At 45.3% G+C, this 15,902-nt stretch overlaps 1 pseudogene across 1 annotated transcript in view; it reads left to right on the top strand.

The window, feature by feature from the left end:
• The first annotated feature begins 4,762 nt into the window (after positions 1-4,762).
• Positions 4,763-15,902, top strand: part of LOC306924413 (gonadotropin-releasing hormone II receptor-like) — a 14,028-nt pseudogene continuing 2,888 nt past the window's right edge. Inside the window, exons 1-2 of the transcript in view lie at positions 4,763-4,845; positions 4,977-4,996. The product of the transcript in view is annotated as a gonadotropin-releasing hormone II receptor-like (transcript). The remainder of the gene's footprint in view (positions 4,846-4,976; positions 4,997-15,902) is intronic.

Here is a 15,902-nt window from a genome sequence, read left to right as displayed (position 1 = left end):
TTCCTCTCCAGAGCAACGATAGGGACTTTAAGCAACGGCGGCTACGGCAGTCCGCTCCGGCAAACCGGAAATGAGCACTGATAAGTGCTCGATAGATCGCAGCCCTTTCTATACTGCAGAACATACACTTACACGTAGTGTCTACAACGCCATGTCATAACCATGTTTATTAAAATTACACCGATTGCTCCATCACCTCTCTTATGCTATGTAATGTGTTGGCATGCTCTGAATGAAGAAATAACACTAATACCATATGTCATATTAACCATGTTTATTAAAACGGTTTTAGAATAACACAGAATTGCTCCAGCACCTTCCTCTTTCCACTGCTGATCATGTCCAGTGCATGTAAGAATTAAGCAATATCGGCAAGTTAGCTGACGTGCGACGGGGTGTTTAAAAAAAATGTTTGACACAATTTATGTTTGACACACGCTGCATAGACGCGCCACCATGGGAACCAATGTCGCCGTCGCCGACGGCTGTTTGCTTAACGATTTTGACAGCTACGGCGACGGCGTCATAGCCGCCGTACTTCCGCCTAGCTGAGCCGTCCTGAAAACAGTCGTTGCTTAAAGTCCCTATTAGTGACTTCCTCCTGGGGGGATCCCGAGGCGTTCCAAGGCCAGTGAGTCGATGCGTTTCCTCCATCTGCACCTTGGTCTGCCCCGAGGTCTCCTCCCAGTGGGACGTGCACCGAGGACCTCCCTATAGGGAGACGCTCGAGAGGCATCCTATAACCAGATGCCCGAACCACCTAAACTGGCTAAAAAACCATGCCCACTGTTATGCCCTATAGAGCGTCGCAGTCCCGCCTCCTACCCTGGACCAGGAAATTAAACCCAATGCATTTTCCCCATAGACATTTCTTAAAGTATTTATTTAAAGACGGTTACGCCGCGGACAAAGCCAACTCGAGTCGTGACAACTCATGACAACACAAACAATATTTTGGACCAAACAAATAATTAGAAAGAAGAAAAAAATGGCAGGTTACAACACTTTTTTTGTTGTTTTTCTTCTTTGTAATTATTTGTTTGGTCCAAAATATTGTTTGTGTTGTCATGAGTTGTCACGACTCGAGTTGGCTTTGTCCGCGGCATAACCGTCTTTAAATAAATACTTTAAGAAATGTCTATGGGAAAAATGCATTGGGTTTCATTTCCTGGTCCATGGTAGGAGGCGGGACTGCGACGCTCTATAGAGGATATATGCGCATGCATAAAGTGAATGGCAAAATCGAGTGTCAAAGATAGTGGAAAAGTGAGTTTAACGTCATTTAACGTTGTTTAATGCTATCAGACTTTTCTGTTTGGATGTGGCTGTCACGGCCAGAAAGTACTTTTTTGACACTCAGTAGGCATCTTAGAGTATATATTAATAGAGACGGCACCCAAGTTATCCTCCCATCCACTTGCATTAAGTTGCTCAAAAGCGCATGAGGCGATTGCACTCCTCCTTTCCGGGTAGGAACAGAGTGCATTCTGGGATGAATTGGGCCAAATCGTGAACGCGCTGGCCGTTGACTATCATTGCACACGTTCACGTATGAAACAGCGTTCACGTGTCATCATGAAGGTGCGCAATGATAGTCAACGGACCAGAATTGGCCCAGCGCTGCAATACCAAATTCGGCCACTATGTCCATTTCACCTCAGGGTTTCCTCCGGGTGCCGTCTCTATTAATTAATATATACTCTAAGGTAGGCATTCCCGCATAACTTCCGGGTATGATGATGATGTCATGCGCATACCCTCTATAGCCCATATAGGCTGGCCGGTTCTAATCCAGTCCATGGCATAAAAGTAGGCCTACAGTTGCAAATGGATCAATCAACACATTGAGGATTTTACTCTGTAGTAAGTCGCAGTCGCAGTCGCAGTCCCCTTTCATGACGACGCCAGGCCCAGGAAATAATTCCCAATGCATTTTTCCCATAGACATTTCAAAACGTATTTATTTAAAGACCTTATAAGCGTCGTACAAACCCAACTCGCGTTGTGACAAATGACAATATTTTGGACCAAACAAATAATTACAAAGAAGAAAAACAACAAAACAAGTGTTGTAACCTGCTGTTTTCTTCTTCTTTCTAATTATTTGTTCGTCCCGAAAAAATGTGTTTGTTGTCATGATTTATCACGACAAGAGTTGGCTTTGTACGATTCTTAAAAGGTCTTTAAATAAATACTTTTTGAAATGTCTATGAGGAAAATGAACAGAAAATAATTTCCTGGGCCCTGGGGGCGGGTCTGCGATGCTATATATCTATAGGCTATATCCATTTTGACTGGAAGCGACACTAGACTCAATAGTGCTAAATTCAAGAAGACGAACAATCGATTCGGTCATCATCTCCAACAAGGTGAAACAGAACACGCATCACTATACTGACACACGGACCCAGGAGGAATTAAGTTTCTCGCTCGGTGGAAAATGTCAAGATACTGTAATTGGCTACTGTATATGCGAGGCGACAGAGGAGGAGTTTAGCCATATTGGAGGAGGAGAGCGAGGTATTAATAGACACCGACGTGGGTTAGATATGATTAGAGTTCATCTGTCTGTCTGTCACCATGCCTGGTCCGGGCCCAAACTAAATATTGTAATTATGACAGATGGGCATACACCACCACCATCCACCACGCATGCTTGGCAGTTTAACCCATTTAGACCTGAGGACAATTCTACAAATGCCTGCTAAATCATGACAGTTTTCTGAAAAACCGATGTCTCTAGAATTATATTGTATATGTAATTGGCCCCGGACCCCAATTTCAAAATATAAGAAGCAAATATTTGAGTCAAAAACGTTGGCCCTGAAAGAATATATATTCAAAGATTTGCGCCACATTTTCACGATTTTTCAAAAATAGCAAGATCTACAAGCTCGTAGCGCGGCACCGAGTGCCGCGCTACGAGCTTGTAGATCTGCTATTTTTCAATAGCTAAAAGTATAACATAATGATTAAAACACCAAAAGGGGTTCCCGCCCAAAATGGATTAACACGCTTTTATTTGCGGCAGAAAGGCACACAGAAACATATCAAACTGACTTACAGCTCTATATAGCTGCAGTGACAGTCCCAGAGGGAAGGATAAGGTGGTGCAACACTCATTCACGGCTCCTCAATAAATAAACCATTCTGAGCGGGAACCCCTTTTGGTGTTTTAACATTATGTTATACACTTTAGCTATTGAAAAATAGCAGATCTACAAGCTCATAGCACGGCACCGAGTGCCGCGCTACGAGCTTGTAGGTCTGCTATTTTTGAAAAATCGTGACAATTTGGCTCAAATCTTTGAATATACTGTATATTCTTTCAGAGCGAACGTTTTTAACTCAAATATGTGCTTCTGCGGGGTCCCTGGAACAACATATTTTCAGATTTTTGAGGGGTCTTTGACATGAAAATGTTTGAGAACGACTAACATAGAAACATTTTCAGAAAAGTGTCAGGATTTAGAAGGCATTTGTAGGCCTAATTGGGATAAACATGAATCAACATAAATCACATGGACACATGCTTTCCCCCCCCCAAGGCATTCATTCCTGCATAACAAACGATAACGTACTAACAGGAGCATTCGTTGGCATGCAGGCTAAATACCACACATCCTTCTGTAGGCCATGATACATCGTTTATGTAATTGTATAAGAAAATTAATAGACGAGGTGAAAGCTGAATGGAATGCAATGAATGAAGGCATGGAGGGATGGTGGTGAGGCGATGAAGAGGAGCAGGGTGATGACAGTAGAGCATGTTGTGGTTCTCAACCGGTGGTCCGGGGACCACCAGTGGTCCTTGAGGGTGGTTCCAGGTGGTCCCCGTGCAGCGAAATGACGGAGAGTTGGTAACCAAATGGACCCTTATTATATAGATCTGTAACTCTTGAGAGCGTAAAATGAAACCATGTTACGCTCTCAAGAGTTCAATTATTGTTAAAGGACCACTTCACCACTTTTCAACTTCTCTTCCTATAATTGGTCCTAACTAATGTTCATGATAAAATACCACCATTTTTTCCTACTCCGTCTGTGTCTCTTAGAAAGGCTGTGGGCAGTTCAGAAACCCGTCCACCAGTGACATCATCGATGGTGAATCCAAGCTAATAGAAACGGCAGGCTTTCTTTTCCTGAAAAGTTGCAATGCAAAAGTTGAAGCCATCGTTCTCACAATAATAAAAATAAAAATATATTTTAAAACAAATCTTGTTTAAAAAAAAATCTGCCTAATGATGATGTCACTGGTGGACGGGTGTCCGAACTGCCCAAAGCCCTCTATGAGACACAGACTGAGTAGGAAAAAATGGTGGTGTTTTATCATGAACATTAGTGAGGACCAATTATATGAAGAGATGTTGAAAAGTGGTGAAGTGGTCCTTTAAACATCTGCGTCACTTAATTGACAAGAAGTCTACACGATTAGAGAATGCAGAAGAATTGTTACTTTGATCAATGTTTGCCTGTTTTCTCCCCTAATGCTGCCACATCAATATAGCATATGGGACTGTGGACAAAATCGTATATCCAACGACAAAATATTCTAAGTCTTGGATCTGAGAGGCGAAATCTGAAATGGTGCTCCGTGGCTCAAATGCCGAATCCACAAGGGTTGAAAACCTCTGGAGTAGAGGAAGAAGGGGTGTGTGGGGGGGGGGGGGGGGGGGGGGGGGGAGGGGAGGGGGCAGGGGGGGATGAGAGATGGGCGAAGAGCACCGAGACGAAGGAAAGGGGGGGAGAATATGGCGAGATAATGAGAGAATGGCGAGGAGAGGAGAGGAGAGATGAAGTACGAGCGAGGGGATTGAAGCGGAAAGCGGGGAGGGCGAGGAAAGGGTGAGAAGTGGATCCAATGGGGGAGGAAGAGAGGGGATACGAAGACAAGAGCCCCCCCCCCCCCCCCCCCCCCCCCCCCCGGCCCTCTTGTCTCCGTATCCCCTCTTCGTATCCCCTCTTCCCCTCTGCAGAGAAGGAAGTGCTTCTCAAAGTGGGCGGTATATATAAGCACGTTGTGAGCTTGTAGATCTGCCGCATTTAGAAAAAGAAGCTTATCCGATATATAGGTGTCCACGGCACAACATCGTTTCACGTCCACGCGCGGTCAAATACATATCAATATGGTGGTCCGTCCTTCCACCCCCCCCCCCCCCCCCCCCCCCTTCTCAGAACCACTTCTTTGTAGTGACCGAGGGAAATTGTTATGAAGGTGCTTGAAATGCCCAAAGGACCAGCTTGCAGGGGCCTGGCCGGGGGTGGTGGGGGGAGAGAGCAAAGCAAGGATAACGGGGCGGGGGCCGGGGGCTGCATGCGGGCGGCTGATGACAGTGAAGCCTTAGGGAACGAACGGGGAACACAACAACATTTCGTAGATGTCTGTGTGTGAAGACAGGAGGGGTGGTGGAGGGGGGGGGGGGGGGGGAGCAGGCACATGGAGACAGAGGAACATAAACAAGTGGAGAGAGAGGGCCTCGGTATACCTGACGAGCGTCAGTGACGTCAAACGCCGGGACCCGTGTGACCCCTCGGGGTCGAGCCGGTTGGGGGAAAGCGCATGGCAGGTTAATAATGACAGGGGGAACTGTCACTGCATGGAGCGAGGGGAAAAGATAACTAAAACCATGCCTTTTAGGGGCACATTGATATGTATCCTCGTGGGATAAAAAATGATAAATGGTGCATTTATAAAGCGGCCTTCATCCAAGGAGGCGCTTCACGACGTGCGTTACATTCGGCCATTGAACTATACTCCGCCGGCAGAGGAGACCATGCGAGGAAACCATGCGAGGTACCAATCAACCCCGGCTCAGCCTATAGGGGCTCATTGCCTTGGGAGGGGGGCCGCTCTGGCCCTGAGCCGCTGCCAGTGGTGCACTCTCGTGCAGCTCTAGATGTAGGAAGGACACTAGTGTAAATGGTGCATTTATATAGCGCCTTTATCCAAGGCGCTATACATAGATTGTGCATTACATTGACCCATTCATACACCGATGGCAGCGGAAACCATGCAAGGCACCGACCAGCACATCAGGTGCAATTCGGGGGTTCAGTTGTCTTGCTCAAGGACACTTCGACACCAACCCTGGGGGAGCCCGCGGGTTCGAACTGGCAACCTTGTGGTTACCATCCGGCCACCTCTATACCCCTGAGCCACCGCCGGCTGTCTGTCACTGTCACTCAGGGCCCTATTATGCGTGTCTTAAGTACCAGGTCTTATGACTTAACTTAAGACCTGGAGGCGTGGTCAATGCTGTTTGGCCACTCAGAATAGCCAAATGGCATTGATCACGCCTCCAGGTCTTAAGTTAAGTAATAAGACCTGGTACTTAAGACATGCATAATAGGGCCCTCAGTGTCACTGCCACAGCTGGGACGGCCGAGGGGGATGGTGTTTGTCCCGGGGGGGGCCCGCTGGAGGTCGGCTGCAGTCCGCTCTGCAATGGGATAGTGTTATTGGACCAAACTGGCCTGGCTGAGCGTGGTGGTGAAACAGGAGCCGTTGAATAGGCCTATCTCACAGCCCGCTTTCCACGCCCACTTCCGGTAAATAGTGGTGTCATTTAACATGAGCATTTACACGTTTTTTTCTCTGGAGAATCTAAGTACATTTTCTAATGTAAAAATGTGACAGACCAATATTATTATGAAGCAAACAAGATGGTAAATCAGCTCGAACAGATAGAACAAACCTTACCTTGAGAAAACAAAAGTTGTAGACTTCTTAAATTACCTCTGTTAACATGTAGCGTCTATGGAGTGACGTCACGCTATCACCACTAACCCCAAAAGGGGGCGTATTAAGGGGGGCGGGGAAATTCTGTGAGATAGGCTTATTGAAGTGGTGGAATAAACCAACCACATCTCACAGAAATACGGTGAAAACCCCAAAATCCGTACATATTACACGACTACTGTTTTGACCGCAACGGAGGCGTGGCTTTCACTAGTACGGAAGTGCTATTTCACCGTGGCTGGGTGAGTTTGGGTTTGACATCATTTACTATTTTGTCCATATCACGTTACAACTGGGACGGGGCTGAGTAGTAGGGGTGGGACGATATGGGTACCTCACGATACGATATATATCGCGATATTAGGCCCTCGATAACGATAATATCACGATATTCGATATATTGCGATATTTCCGATATATCGATATATTGTATGCAATTTCATCAACGATATATCACGATATCTGCAGCTACAAAATACGTGGAACTGAAATTAATACTCAATAAACTCCACCTTTGCCTCATACCCTCATCATAATACCTCAAAAACACCACCAACTGACCATTATCACTGGTGTCAGTGGACTTGTCCACTGCTGGGGAAATGCATTCTACAATTTGTATTGTATGCAGTTTGGACAAAATAGTAATTCAGTACTTCTGGTTGCTGTGGAATCTGAGAGTGGGATTTGCTTTATTTTAGCTATAATTTCCTCCTTTTCTAAACATGTTGTTCATCGCTTCATTATGAGGACGTATCGATATATATCGCCATATCGATATTTCAGCACACCCCTACTGAGTCGGCTCTCCCGAACTTTGCAACGCTCGACATGGCAGCTCGTGGTGGTGTCTCCCGTGGCTCAAGTTGGGTAGAAACGGCGCCCCTCTGTCATTATCTATAGGGTTTCAGTACAGTTGGGTGCCACCGATATTGTCCCTTATCATTTGACCCATTTAGGCCTGACCTCAAAATTTTAAAAAATCCTTCTAAATCCTCCAGTTTTCTGAAATAAATATTTTCACGATTTTTCAAAAATAGCAGACCTACAAGCTCATAGTGCGCCGCTCGGTGGCGCGCTATGAGCTTGTAGATCTGCTATTTTTCAATAGCTAAATTATAACATAGTTTAAAACACCAAAAGGGGTTCTCGCCCAAAATGGGTTAACTGTCCTTTTGCGCAGATCACGCAAACCTCAGCAAAAAAGAAAAGGACAATATCGATGGCCTCCAACTGTATGTACAGATTTTGGGGTTTTCTAGGCGTGTATGCACGGAATTGCAATTCCGTGCTATTTCATCGCGTTTGGGTGAGACTGGTTAGAATAAACGCCGTGATTACTGGTAAGCCAGCTGGAGCGGAGGAGGAGTAGAGGGGTGGAGGGACGTGTGATGAACATCTCTGTTTGTTGACGTCATGGTTTGGGCTTTGGACAGTCCATAGGCAGCCATGACATTATTGAGAGACACAGCTTTAAGTCTCCTCCTCTCCTCTGTATGTGGACGTTGATGTATTAATCAATTATATGATTAATTGATAGGAAAATAATCTATAGTTTGTCCAATGAGACATGGAACAGTGTCCCTGTAAGCCAATAGGAGACGGGCTATATCTCGGAAGCATGACACTTCAATAAAGAAAATCAATCCATCAATCTATAGTTCCAGAATTAGTTGTGATGCTGATCGCTCTAGTCCAGTGGTTTTCAACCCTCTTCATGTCAATTAAAGGCCCATTATTTGTTGTTTGGCATGTACGCCACGGAACCACCATTTGATACCCAAAACTAAAGAATATGTTGTTGTCGTTGGATAAGATTTTGTCCACAATTCCATGCTGTATTAATGTGGTACCCTATAGAGCGTCGCAGTCCCGCCCCCTACCATGGACCAGGAAATTAATCCCAATGCATTTTTCCCATAGACATTTCAGAAAGTATTTATTTAAAGACGGTTACGCCGCGGACAAAGCCAACTCGAGTCGTGACAACTCATGACAACACAAACAATATTTTGGACCAAAACAAATAATTACAAAGAAGAAAAACAACAAAAAAAGTTTGCTTCTTCTTTCTAATTATTTTTTCGGCCCCCAAAAAATGTGTTTGTTGTCATGATTTGTCACGACAAGAGTTGGCTTTGTCCGTGGCGTAAACGTCTTTAAATAAATACTTTCTGAAATGTCTATGAGGAAAATGAACGGAGAATCATTTCCTGGTCCATGGTAGGGGGCGGGACTGCGACGCTCTATAGGAGAGATAACAAACGTTGATCAAAATTATAATTATTTTACATTCTCTAAAATGTGTAGACTTCTTGTAAATTAACTTAGTAAATGCAGATGTTAACTCTTGAGAGCTTAAAATGAAACCAGATGGACCAGCACACGGGTCCATTCGGTTTCATTTTACGCTCTCAAGAGTTAAGGATCTATTCTACAAGAATTCATTTGGTTTCCAACTCATCATTTAGCTGCATGGGGACCACCTGGAACCCCCTTAAGGTGGCCTTACACTAGCCGATAATCGGGCATTTTTGACGCTCGGGGGGTGCCCGACCGCTCAAAGCGCGATCGGCCCGATCAACATCAAGAATGTTTGATATTTGCTCTGCCCCGCTCCGATTATCCTGTAGTGTGGTGCTATCAGATTTCAGATTGAAAAAAATCGGCTAGTGTAAGGCCACCTTTAGGTAGCCTGGCTAATAAGCCAGACTCAAATCACACTGTCGTGTGGTATTTGAGTCTGGAGATGCTGTGTATGGATCTTGTTTCCCGGGGGGCGCGTTCAAACATTTTCTCTTTGACGCAATTGGTCAGAGCTACTGTCAGTCGGGGGTCTCAAGCATTGAACGTCACTGTACCAAAGCCCGCCCATATTGCATACCGTGTCCCGATTGGCCACACCAGTTCTCTGGTGTAGGAAATGGGCGTACAATTGAGCCTCTCCAGACCGTAATCCGCCGGCAGGCAATTTGTTTTGCCAAAGGCTCATTTGGGCTGGCTTATTAGCTAGGCTAACCTTTAGGGACCACTGTTTGAAAACCACTGAGGCGGGGACTTGTCATTCCGTTGACACACATGTCCTATCTGCATGGAAACACGGGCTCTGAGAACACGCCGCCGCCAACGCAGTGGCACATGACACGTTCTGAAGTTTATTAGGAGATATACTGTATGTTTGCACACGCCACGTCTCGAAGACCCAGTATGAGTCACCATGGCTGATACAGAAATAGGTATATAATATAAGACAGGACCGGAAGGAACAGACAAGCTGATGCTTTATCTACATCAGTGGGGGGAGAAAAGTACCTGCAATTCAAAATAAGATAGAGATATACAGATATATATCTGTAGTTTTCTGTTTTGTTTTTACGTAAATCAGCCTCCTGGTGGCACTATAACAGGCTTATGTCAAAGGAGTGCATGTGTGTGCAGTCCTTCGGGGGGGTGCATACGTTGGTTAGACCAGAGCCATCTAATAGAAGAGTTGCGATATTGAGGGGGCAGAAAACAGCCCCGGTCACGTGGTTCATGTACTCGCACGAGCCCCATAGACTCCAATGCATTCCGTAAACTTCCGGTTGTCCCTATGTGGAGCCTTCAAATAGGGACAAACCAATAGAAGTCTATGTAGAAGAGCCACCATTGGACTGGCCCCATTGCGTAACTCTGTCTTACTCTATGGCTCTGGGTTTGACATACTAACAGTCAAACAGGCATTAGCCCGACAACACCGTGGCTCCCGACATGCGCGGCAGGTTAAAACGAACCTGTGGCTCCCGACATGCGTGGCAGGTTAAAACGAACCCCTGGCTCCCGACATGCGTGGCAGGTTAAAACTAACCCGTGGAACTAACCCCTGACACAGTTGCGTCTAGATTGAGACTAATTAATTAGAGCGACAGAGAGAGCAGTGTGTGTGTGTACGGGTGTGCATGTGTGCGTCAATTTAACAAAGGTGCAGACGATCAGAAATCAGCAGAGAGTGATCGACGTTTGCGCGTCGATCACGCGCAAACGAGGGCAAAAAAAAGGGGGGAAAAAAGAGGGGAGAGGGGAGTTGCACCACTCAGTTCACACGGGTGTGATTTTTTACATGTTATTTGGATGACCCTAAGGATCATAAACAACCTTGAACGGTTACTATTGCATCTTTTGGGGTATAACCATAGATTGACAGGCCTATCTATAGCTTTGCTGCGTATGAAGAGCACGTGACGATTCCCTCCTTCGAGCCTCTGGGGTTTCTTTGAGGCGTGCGGTGGAGCCGGCGGGGAGGTTATAGTCCCAGCGTGAGTCACGTCTGCTTTGATGAACGACATTGTGTTGAAATACCTTTGCATTCAAACACACAGTGGCTATGGAGACCAGTGGTGGAAAGTACTGTACATTTTGAGGATTTGTTTTTCTTCAAAATTTCAGTAGTATCTCAGAGGCAAATATTGTACTTCTATTCCACTGCATGCACGCACGCACGCACGCACGCACGCACGCACGCACGCACGCACGCACACACTGTTCACAAGTTCTCTGGCAGCGCATGAGGATGCAGATTTTGTGATTACATGAATAAACATTGTTTCCCCTTCGGACAGATTTTGGTTCTCTATATAAGACTGAAGTATGTAGTCAGTCAGTACATGTCTGCACACAAAAGTACAATGTATTGTACTGTACTGTACTGTACTGTACTGTACTGTACTGTACTGTACTTACTTACTGTACTGTACTGTACTGTACTGTACTAGCCCTTATCCCTGGCATGTGTGTGTCTGTGTGTTAGGCTGTGCAACAGTGACACTTGCTGGTGAACAAACGCTAGAACGCTATTTTCATGCTCGGACACAGCCAGGGACACAGGGACAGACGGTCAAAGACCCAGGGACACAGCCACACACATAGCTGTTCTAGGAGTGGTTGCACCACTCAAAAACAGGCTATAAACATTACAAACCAAAACAGACACAAATGTACAGACAATATACAATCAGAACAAATTATGGTGGTCGTCAACACAAATGGGACTCTCCACCCCTTTGCACCAATGCTTCCATAGATTCCCCCCCCCCCCCCCCCTCACAGCTTTGTTTATTCAAGGTTTCTGGGTATACACAATTCAGTACACCAGGGGTGCCCACAATTTTTTCTGAAAATATATATTTTTTAAATACCTGGGGAGGCTTTGTGATAGTGGCGCTGATGTTACATATATAATAGAAGGGTGAAAATGGTATACAACTTTATAATGCTACTGATGTTTACGCAACACTCATGGAAATACATTATTGCATTGTCTGTGGGTTTGAGCTGACAGGCCCTTTTGGATGTCAATCAATTCAAGTGGCAAATGCCAAAAATATTGAATTAATATATAATTTTTGGCATGTCATGTGGTCTACTTGAACTGCCTTTTGGTGTGAAGTATCTGAACCTAAACAGAGAGACTGGTTTTCCTCTCTAATAAAGCCCATAAACAAACGTACCAAAATACTCAGAATAAAGTCGGAGGCAGACAGGCAAATGAAGGTTTCGGAGTCCAGATTTATTGCAGAGAGAGTAGCCTACAAGTCACAGCCATGGGGCCGGAGCCCATGCAATGCATACATCCGTCAGCCTGAACGGCCTTCAGGACACTAACACACAGATTGAACATCTAAGTATATTTTATACAAGCCCAAATCCCAATACACATTTGAAACAGACAGTCGTTAACACCCAAACCAAAATGTTCTAAGTCACCATAGGTGTGGTCACAGGAAGAACAACAGGAGACCTCTGGTCTAAATGCTGCTAGATCAAAGTAGGCCTATAGCTATTTAGCATAGGTGCAAGCTGTGATGAATGGTGCCTAAATGTCTACCCTGTTGGTCCTGTTGGTGAGGCCTCCTAGTATTATCCAGGCCTACAAATGTAGATGTGAATTTAGTCTATGTCTAGTTTAACATTATTAAGCGATATCAATGAAATGTGGTTCACCAGATACGACAGGTGTTACATTCTCTTATGTCTAGGGGTTGGTAGTAGTAGTCTATCTGGAGCTTCGCGCCAGATAGACTGGCGCGAAGCTCCCCCCCCCCCCCCCCGCTATTCATGTCAGTGGAAGTTGCTCAGTGGCGTTTTGAAGCACCCGGAAGAGCCTTCTACTTCCGCCTTTTTTTCGATTTGGGCACCAAAATTTGGTGCCCAAAATGCGGAAGTGCAAACGTGCTCAACGTTTCCTCATCATACTTCCACGGGTCCGCCTGCAGTCCCTCCTCTTACCACTAGGGCCCAGTGCTTCAACGTTGGAGAGCCTCACTGGCCTCTTGAGTAGCGTTCACAAAAAGCAAGCTCCCATACTCCATTAAATTATATTATATCATTCTAAAGTAACCCCATCTTAAGTATATAATTTAATGTAACTTCAACATGCTGAGACAGAGGAAGACATCCACTCAGGGAGCTCCAAACATTCGGAGTCCCAGAGAGTTTAAATAATACACATGCAGCAGCACTCTGGACAATGTGTGCTCAGCATGGCAGACTGAGACGCAGCACAGCTGTGAACACTGCTTAAATCAACGGATTTGTGCGTTATCACTGTATTAAATATACGAAATCAACCGTCATCAGGGCGTTGGGATGTGGCTAATATGGCATATGTGGCATACTAGACATTGTGGTGTTTGGCTGTATTCCCCCGGACTGCACGCATGCAGGGTGTGGTGCAGACATAGCCTGGTCAAGGACTCCCCCTGCTGAACGTGTCATTTCCAACTCTATTGTCGGCGCATGGACACTAGGGGCTACTAATACTATTCTCTGCCTATCGGGACGTTAACTCGGACGGCGCTGAGTCGGGTCTGGTGGCCTTCGCAACGCTCGGCACGGCGACTCGCTCGGCTTGCGCCGTGTCTGGTGGCTCAAGGTCACCAGACACGGTGCGCGGCCTCCGTCATTGACACAAAAAGCAAACGCTCCCATATAGTTTCTCTTCCGGATTTCCCAGTATGTTGATTATCACATACTGGGGGGTATTTCTAAGGTGCTGATTACGAACATTTTCTTGATTATTGGGTGATAACGTCCGAAACGGGTGGATTAAATAGTGGTGCTGATTGACGGCCTTCCTCAGGTGATTGGTGCAGCTTGATGAGGTGGCTTGATGAGGTGGCACATAGGTCTCCTTACTGTTTCCCCCCACTGCTGATGACTCTAGCTCCTCTGACGCGTATGAAGCGCTCATGTGAACACACTGCGGCGCTGCCCTTATAGCCTTTGGGATTCCTTTGATTCCTTTCCTTGTGGAGCCTTTGTGCCGGAAGTCAGTCAGTCAGTCAGTCAGTCAGCCAACCAGCCAGCCAGCCAGCCGCAGAATGACATTTGCTTTGTTGAATGACATTGTGTTGATGCCTGGCATTCAAACATGCAGGTTTATGTCAGTGTGGAGCCCACATCAATACAGTCCTTGTACACAACTCCATTATGTTGCGTTATGTTGAATGACACCGCGTTGATTGTTAACCTTGCAGGTCTGACATGCAGGGTTATGTGGACCCCATGTCGATAAGAGACCTTGCACACACTTACGTATGAGTTATATTTCTTTCAGCCTTTTATTTACGGTAACCACTTTCAAAAGAAAATGCCTAATTTCTGTGGTAGAGTTCGTAAAATAGGTGGAAGACCATTATTCGCAACTGTTCCACTGTGACTTATTGCATTTAATCTGATTTACTGTACATATCTCATATCGTAAATGGTGCATTAATATAGCGCCTTTATCCAAGGTATCCAAGGCTTCACACAGATTGTGCATTACATTCACCCAGTCGCTTGTGCGGTAGTTCTTGCGCCTCCAAGATTTTCCTTCTTATACCAGGGGTTCTCAACCCGTGGGTCGCGACCCCTCGGGGGGTCGCCAAAATATTTTAGGGGGTCCCCAAATTATTTTCAAAAAAAAAAAAAAAAGTTTTTTTTTAAATTTTATTTTCACGATTTTTCAAAAATAGCAGACCTACAAGCTCGTAGCGCGCCACTCGGTGGTGCGCTATGAGCTTGTAGATCTGCTATTTTTCAATAGCTAAATTATAACAATGCTTAAAACACCAAAAGGGGTTCCCGCCCAAAATGGTTTAAGGTTATTGTAGCAGTCAATTTATATTGGGGGGTCGGGAAGGGGCGGGGCGGGGGTCCCGAGACATTGCCAAAGCATTTCCGGGGGTCCCCGGCCAAAAACGTTGAGAACCCCTGTCTTATACCAGCCAAAACATCACGATTTATTGGTCAGAAGCTCCAGGTGTGTTGTATGATTCATTTTGTTTTGTTCACACATTCTGCCAAACAAGGCTTCATTCTGCCAACATCAAACAATGGATACAGTTGGAGTTGGCTGATCGAGGGGGTTTACTATAGGAGAACCAGAGTAGTCTAATAAGAGAGTAATGACACTCCCGTTGACTCTCATTGTAACAATGGAATGCGGAAGTGCTCATTCTATCTCAATGGAATAGTTCCAGCCATAGGAGCAATGTTTGGAACTATCGCCCATAGGCACACGCTTTGCGGCGAGATCAAAGCGTGTCACCACTCTCTTACTAGATTACTCTGAGGAGAACCAAAACCAAAAAACACCTCTATAATCCCTCTCCGTTTTTTTACTTTTTTTTACTTTATTGAGTCAATATCACATGTCACATATCACAATTCCTTGTAACAAATCTTTTCACATTTGTTTCTCACATGTTTCATGTCACTGTCACTATTTCAACACAAGCAACACAAATAAATTAAAAGAAAAAGAAAAGAGAAAAAAGAAGAGGGTATAGGCCCATATTAGACTAAAAACTTTCATTTCATTATTTGTCTGTAGACCTATAGGGGTAAGGTATACATTTAATACAAAATATACCCAAAATATACAGACAGAGAAAAAATAAGAAAATAACAGAAACAAGGAAATTAATGTTAATTAATTAATGTGTGTGTGTGTGTGTGTGTGTGTGTGGGGGGGGGGGGGGGGGGGGGGGGGGGGTGGTAGGCTTTGTATAATCCCTTTGTATATACCGTCTGTCGCAAAAGATAGGACAAAACCTCTGTGACGATTTTTTTTTGCCAAAGCACGTAGGAGGGGTGACAGAAAAACGAGTGGGTGGCCAGGTGGTAAAGATGCTGTTCCAGC

Source organism: Electrona antarctica (assembly GCF_951216825.1).
Source record: "Electrona antarctica genome assembly, chromosome: 6".
NCBI classification, from domain to species: domain Eukaryota; kingdom Metazoa; phylum Chordata; class Actinopteri; order Myctophiformes; family Myctophidae; genus Electrona; species Electrona antarctica.
This window is presented reverse-complemented; position numbering and strand designations above follow the sequence as displayed.